The sequence below is a fragment of the Montipora foliosa genome, chromosome 3, assembly GCF_036669935.1.
Source record: "Montipora foliosa isolate CH-2021 chromosome 3, ASM3666993v2, whole genome shotgun sequence".
NCBI classification, from domain to species: domain Eukaryota; kingdom Metazoa; phylum Cnidaria; class Anthozoa; order Scleractinia; family Acroporidae; genus Montipora; species Montipora foliosa.
The window spans coordinates 49,210,029-49,217,528 of record NC_090871.1 but is presented as its reverse complement, the minus strand read 5'-3'; the positions used below and the strand labels follow the sequence as shown (position 1 = coordinate 49,217,528).

Below are 7,500 nucleotides of genomic sequence, written 5' to 3'. Positions count from 1 at the left end.
CCGGCGTTGTGGTCTGTCCTTTGAAGAATATCATGGCTGGTAGAGTAAAATTTCGGAAATATGACATGTAGCTACTCTAAACTCCGACCGTAAAGAAAGAGATGATGATGATGAAACCATCACAACAGCAACATGAAAAGAAAGACTGAAAGACAATAACGTGCCCACATTCTGAAAGATTTTGCATCATGGTTGAGATCATCTATGTGTAAAACAATCAAGGTAACAAAGGCTTGGCATTAAACTGTAAACAACAGGCAAAAGAAACATTCCGGCTCAGGTGAGCTCAAAAAAAAAAAAAGATAATCTGGTACTTGTCAATGTCTTGACAGATGGTTTAGTAGGCAGAATGAAAATCAGGAACCATCACACCAAAAATGTCAATTATCCACACCGGACAAGGTGTCTTTAACTGCTCTGTTTACGCTGTTGTCAACGTCATTACCTTCCAAATTAACTGTTGGAAGATAATGTGAAGTGCTATTTTCTACCCATGCAAACCACGTGAGCGTTAGCCCTACCAATGGAATTGGGCCCACACCCGGGGGCCCACACAAGGACAGAGAAAATGTCTGACCAGGGTGGGAATTGAACCCACGACCTTCGGGTTAGATCACCGCTGCTCTACCGACTGAGCTACAAGGTCAGACAGGACCCAACTAGTGGTCTAATGCAATTCCTGCATTTTGATTGGCTATGCTACTAGAGAACTATTATTGACAGTCCTCAAGTAGCGAAAAGACTTCAAAAGCGTTATGCTTTCTTTCGTTTTGTTCTCAAATAAATATTTCTTTAACTTGCATTTGCTAACTTTATTATTGCCTTTTCTGTCCGACTAGTTGGGTGATACTAAAACAATTAGACCCTTCGCCCTCAAGGGCCATGGGTCAATAGCCCATTCGGCTTCGCCTCATGGGCTATTGACCCGTAGCCCTTGTGGGCTACGGGTCCAATAGTAAGTTCTGTTGAAATATAAGTGCCCCACGGCCAACGTTTGCAAAAACAATTACCTTACCTCAGTGTCATACTTTCAATTGCCCTTCATCCTGCAAAGACAGCAAAAATAGTTTCATAACAGCCAGAGGTTACATGTATGTTTTATGCAGATTTTGTGTATAAAAATCAGTGGATTGGGATTGCAATCAAAGTGTCAAAATCACAGTGTCTTAAAAATTTCACTGAAGGATAAACCCTTGCCAAAGACAACATAGTCCACAAACTATGAGCAAAAGCAAAATCATGCAAGGTTCAGTTGTTCCGTGCTAGCAGATGCCTCTTTTCCTTTGCATTCACTGGGCTGACGAGTATGGGAAAGAGACCTCTGCATGCCATGGGTCGAAACTCACTTTCATCCAACCATCGTCCACGACCTTAGATGGCATTGTTCAAAATGCATGCCCCATGATATGTTTGCTGACTGTGACTTGAGCCCACTGTGACCCACGCATTCCTTCAGTAATTCCGCTGTTGTTAAGTGAGCCCGCACAAGACAAAGTTTAACGTGAGGATAACCGCGGCGCAACACAGTGAGTTTCAACCTGCGGCAGAGGTCTCTTTTCCTGTACTCATCAGCGCAGTGGACACAACAAGAAGACACCTCTGCTGGCAGGGAAGTTCAAGTTCCGCAATCATTTGTGAAAGTTTCAAGTAAGTAGTAACTCTCATGCTGCATATGTCAATAAAAATAACGCCTGAATCCCTTATACATGTACTTGAACCATTCATGTGCAAATTTTGATAAATTTTGTGAAACTGTGTTTCATAATGTTGACTGATTTACAGTCAACAAGGTCTGGAAGGGGTTTCGCGTAATCCGTGAGTTGATGCCAAAAAAACCGTGAATCGGGAAAACTGAAGAAATACAGCTGTGATTCGTGAATAATATATTAACCGTGACGCGTGATCCTTTAAAGTTTTAGTGCGTGAATCAAGATTTCTGCCTTTATAATGTCGTGAACATCAGTCAACCCTTCACGAATACATGTAATTTGTCTGTCAAGATGGTTCGAAAAAGGTCTTCTGTCATTGTCATGTACTGACATAATCTACCATTGCTGTGTTTCGTACTTGACCTCTCTTGACTCATTTGTAGTTGACATGAACTGAGATGAGGGACGCGTTGAAAGACGACATGTTGTAATCATCTGTCCAAGTTACTGCCAATCAGAGCTTGGTTCGTTAGAAAATGAAAAGCTGCCTGTCAAATTTGTAACATGTGTTCACGTCCGGGTCGCCTGGACGTTTTCACATGCGAATTGTTGCAATGGCGAGCGCCCAAGTAATCGTACCGTCTAAACTAACTCGAACTTTATGACAGGTCGTTAACATCATAAAAAAATCAACGACCACGGAAGTTTTGAAGTTACAAAACAAAATGTGAAAGAGAAGAATTGTAGAGTTAGGATATAACAACAATGAACTTCATTTATACTTTATCAAAGTCAAACAAAGAGCGAAGAATCGTCGGGTTATGGATTCCTGGAATCGTTGATTTCATCACCAACTTTTTGTTGCCTTCCCATCTCAGGGTCAACTGATACGACCCAGGGGCGGATCCAGAAATTCCTGAAAGAGAGGGCCGAAGAAATTGCGGCGAGAGCACTAAAGGAATTCGGAATGTCGAAAGCAAAGTTCAAAACTGGCACGCAGATTTGAATACTCTGTTCAAATTTCAAAACAACTGGTCGCGCATGACATACATGTCATGATGTGGCTTGACTGTATTCATTTGGTTGTTCCTTGGAGTGTGTGATGAGTAGATAACTAGCCCTCAATTTTTCTTACATTATACATTGGTTTAGACCCCACCTTCAGGATAAAAATCCCACAATCAAATTCCATTGTATTGCTTTAAGGGTCCCCTCTGCAATATTCTGCTTCCATTCTTGGGTGTCCCATTCCCTTCCAATGAATATATGACCTTTCTTTATGAAACCCCTGCAAAATGTGACAAAAACGTTGATAAAAAATGATGCTTGGTAAGTGATTGACACATTAACTCACCAAAACCAGCCGCATATGGGAAAAAGGTCAAATGCTATAGCATAGTTAACCTATTGACCCGTGGGAGTGAGACTTAATGCCAGACGATTTTACTCGTCAATTTCAGACTGGTGGTTCAGGAGTCAGTGGGTTCACAAAATCAGTCAGAAAAAATTGCTTGCAGAAAAATTCTCCATGAACAAACCCAGAGAGACTACTTAACACCAAGAGCCCCAAGTAGGAGTCTCCATGCCCTTTAATTTCTTGAGTCCCTTCCCGGAGAAGATTTTTTTAGAATACTTCCCAGGGGAGATACCACATTCCCACAGCTGAAGGAGCCAATCAAAGCAGATCATATCTCAACTAGGAAGTTTTTGAAAAATAAAATAAAAGGTTGACTTCATTGCCTTCACTGTAGTGTGGAGGATGGACGCTCCAGCCAATTTCAGTTCTGACTATAGGAATACAACCTCGCCAAGTAAACACCATTTCTCTGTTCCACCTATCACAATGTTTTACATGTATATGACCTTCTGTTGGTCATGAAATACTACGGTAATCTTTCTTCCAAGCATTCCTTCATCCCCTACAGCTGTCTGTAACAAATTTTATGACATGAGAGGGCAATGTACACGTAGGAGAGGAAGTGCAATTTAAGATAATCATTTATTTATTCATTTATTTTTTTTTCGGAAAATTACGGATTGAAATACACAATTAATTTTATTAATAATTCAATCTTTTGGATAAACTTACCAATAACACTTTGCACCATCCCTAAAGTAATAAAGGAAACTTCCGAGAGATGGATCACATAATTCTTCTCTTGTTTCTCCATCCTTATGTGAGATTAGTTCCCCTTTATACTCAGGAAGAAAAATCTCCTTTCATGAATGGTTTTGTGGTAAATAAGCCTCTTCCTAACATATCAAATCAAATTGGTCAAATTGAATGCAAGATAATATTGCAGTACTTAAGGAGCTCAGAGCACATAAGAAGTTTGATTGGAGTGCACAAAAGGTGAACAAGAGTTGCTAGAGGAATTAGCTTCTTGTCAGTGCTCTGTAAAGTTGTAAAGTGCAGGCCACAGATGGTTTTTAATCACATGATGAGACGGTCATATTGGTGCACAAAACAATAGCAAATTATGGCTCACTGATGTTCTGCATTATAATAGAGTCAAATTCCCAAAAGACTTTTTTCCCTATCGTTCTGTGTACCAACATGGCTGCTGTGACGTCAGGTGAAAACCATCTATATCATATCCTGATGAACAATCAGTAAAAGCATTAAATTAAATTCAATTCTCTTATAACATGCTTTCACACAGACTTATCAAGGTAAAACATATCATGTAATGACAAATATTAAGGTGCAATGTGTTTACATCATGCAACAGATTACCTAATCTACAATTCAAACACTGAGCCATTGGCGTATAATTAAGCAGGTATACATTAGAAACAAAATAAAAATTAATAACAATTATATGTGAAACAGCAAGTTGAAGTGACAATAGTTATGCAATAGGTCATGATCACATAACAATTGAGACTATTTACAACAAAATAACAAATAAAATAAGAGCTGGACAAGTAACAATAATATTCATTTACAAGCAATAGAGCGATTTTCAATTGAGTGTCGTAAAACCAAAACCAAAGTAATTACTTTAGCCAATCAGAAAGGACGGAGACAATCCGGTAAACCAATCAAGAATTGGAGTAATTACACGTAACCGACACAAAGCGCGGGAAAATGTCCACGCGCGAGCCACGATTGGTTTTGGTTTCACTTCTGATTGGTTGAAAAAGTGGCGCAAGAACTTTGAACCAATCACTGAGTGAAGTAATGCAAAACCAAAGTAATTATCTAATTACTTTCGACACTCAATTGAAAACCACTCTAACATGTGAAAAGGTCTAATTTAAGTTGCCGTGGTTAATGCGATTTTTGGAGTGGAGTTCATGCCTTTTGTTAAGGCCGTGCGGATTAGGTATAAATAATAACTATTGTGTCATCCAATAGGCTTCTCTGTAGTAGTAACTGGCCTAAATTGAAAAACACCAGAAAACAGTAAACTTACTGATCATGTTTCAACTGGTGTTAGCTAATAAATATAGCACACGAACGCTCTTTTGCTTCTTTTTTTTTTTTTTTTTTTTGTCTTTGTTAGGTTTTGTTCCTTTCCAGTTAAGCGCCGATAAAATGGAAACTTCAACATCCCCACCCCCCGTTTTCCGGGCAAACCACGGGCATTTAAACTTTTGAAGATTGGACTGTTCAAATTCCCGCCCCCTTGGACCAAAGTAGTATCCAAATGCCCTACCCTGTCGTCAGATTTGTCTGTCTGTCTCCAACTTTTGAAGACATTTTTTGTTAAGTTTCGATTTGATCGGCGCATTATAAATAATAATTATTGCCAGTTTGTATTACTTACCGACGTTTTTCGGATACGAGGCGCACTCGGTTGTAAGACGCACCTTTAACTTTCAAAATTGATGGCATTTACGTCACAAACTGAAAATCTCATCAAAATACTCGGTTCTAAGCCGCAATTTGGTTCAACTCATCGCTAGTTATGCTGTCTCAACTGAAGGTTGTAGTGTAGGTCAAGAACAGTGGAAAAATTCGCGACGAACGTTGGTGCGAGGCCACCATTTTGGAATCGCAGTAAGGGGAAGACTGGGACGAGTTTAACATACAAGATGGCAGCAAAGGATCAAACCTGGGAAAGAAGTTTCCGGTTCTCATCGTTGACAAATGCTTCCCCAAGAACCATCCATTGAACAAGATCTTCAATTGGCACACACTGAAACTGAGCTAATCTTGCATGCCAAACATGAAAACAATAATTGGATCCCACAACAAAAGAGTTCTTTCAGCATACACCACCCAAACACCTGGAGAACAGCATGACACATGTAACTGCGAAAGAAAACCAGAATGTCCGCTTGATGGTAAATGCCTCCAAACTAATGTATCTATCAAGACATTGTCACCTCCACTGACACAACGACTGAATCATACGTTGGACTAGCAACTAATTTTAAAGAACGCTTCAGAAACCACCATTCATCTTCATGCCAGCAAGCGAAACGAAACAGCTTTAGCTAAAGAAGATTATGAAAAGACGATATCAGCACTTTTTTAGTGTCAAAATTTGTTTTCACAATTTCCATCTGAAAGCTGAAAAGTTCGGTATTATCGTCTGTTTGTGCCCATTCTGTTGTTGGTTTTGTCATTCTCTTCTAAAGCAAAAACTTGTAAAAGATCAGATTTAATGACGATTGGCGATGTGACATATATTCCTAATTATCAACTGCGCAACTTTTTCGTTGAGAAAAGGATTAAAAGTGAGTTCGGTGGTTACGGCTGTTGTATCCGAGTACTAGTTGACCAAAAAATTGAGCAAATTGTACCTAAAATAACGTGGGTGACAAATTACTCCTTAATTTTGGCGCAAATTTTCAGCGTTAATTTATAATTTCACATGTGAAATTACTGTTGCTGTGGCAATTTTTGCTACAGTGCCAAAATGGCGTCCAGGTTTGAAAAAAACCCGCGTCTTACGAACGTAATTTGTAACCCATGATGTTAATAGTTAATCAAATGGTGTACTCGTGAAATTAGGGAATAATTTCACTTGCGTTTTCTCCAAAGTCAAATTATTTCCCTCGCCTGAAGGCTCTGGAAATTCAGTATTTGATTTTGGACAAAACGCGCGAGAAATTATTTCCTAATTTCACTCTTTATTACACCCATTTAGAAATCACTGGTGCACCTTGCAATGTGATTGGCTCTCAGCAGTGCGATTTATTCCCAAATCGGATTTTTTTTGCTCTGCATCGCTCCATTTCCCCAGCCAATGAGAATGGGCCACTAAAACAAAACAACCAATCAGATTTCAAGGCTTGTTTAAGGTAACCAATCAAATTGCAGGAAAATGAAAGACAAAGAAAATCATTGTGTGGCCAATTTTGCAACTTTTGTTCCCGACTGGATCAATAAAATTTTGGCACTGTCTAAAATCCTGTATTTTAGCGATTAAATAATTATTGTGTGATATCTAAATGGATGTAATAAAGTGGTAATGGAACTATGTGTCGTGCAATTTTGGTCTGAGATCATACTTGTGATTTCAAATCGAATTCGCGCCTAGCGCTCGTTTGATTTTGAAATCACACTTATGATTTCAGACCAAATTGCACTGCATTCAGTTAAATTACTGTTATTCACCAATTGATACCCATACTAATAATACTCTATCAAGTGGAGAATAGTAAATACTATAACTTTTCAAGGTTTCAACTTTTACTCACAAATTGTAAACAACTTTTCCTTCCCGCCATCTCAGAGGTACAGAGGTTTCAGGTTACAGAGGTCTCAAAGGTTTGGCTGGCTTCACTCAGACGTTGAACTTCATCGACCGATAGATTTGTGTAAACGCAGCAGCTAAGGCAACATGACAAGGCCATGTAAGTCACGCTCCCCGTCGAGAGAGATTTCCCGCCAACA

The 7,500-nt window shown here is 39.2% G+C and overlaps 1 long non-coding RNA gene across 7 annotated transcripts in view; it reads right to left on the bottom strand.

Moving 5' to 3' along the window:
• Window positions 1-7,500, bottom strand: part of LOC137997574 (uncharacterized) — a 339,842-nt gene that overhangs the window by 10,390 nt on the left and 321,952 nt on the right. For 3 of the 7 annotated variants that reach the window (XR_011122500.1, XR_011122502.1, XR_011122499.1), the window contains 5 exons: window positions 7,305-7,500; window positions 5,711-5,910; window positions 3,739-3,902; window positions 2,809-2,937; window positions 1,016-1,046 (listed from right to left, as the gene is read on the bottom strand). The exon at window positions 7,305-7,500 is cut by the window's right edge. This is a non-coding gene — a long non-coding RNA (uncharacterized lncRNA). Of the gene's footprint in view, window positions 1-1,015; window positions 1,047-2,431; window positions 2,566-2,808; window positions 2,938-3,738; window positions 3,903-4,138; window positions 4,249-5,710; window positions 5,911-6,766; window positions 6,865-7,304 lie in introns of all 7 variants that reach the window. The other 4 variants (XR_011122504.1, XR_011122505.1, XR_011122503.1 and 1 more) reach the window with 3 other exon arrangements.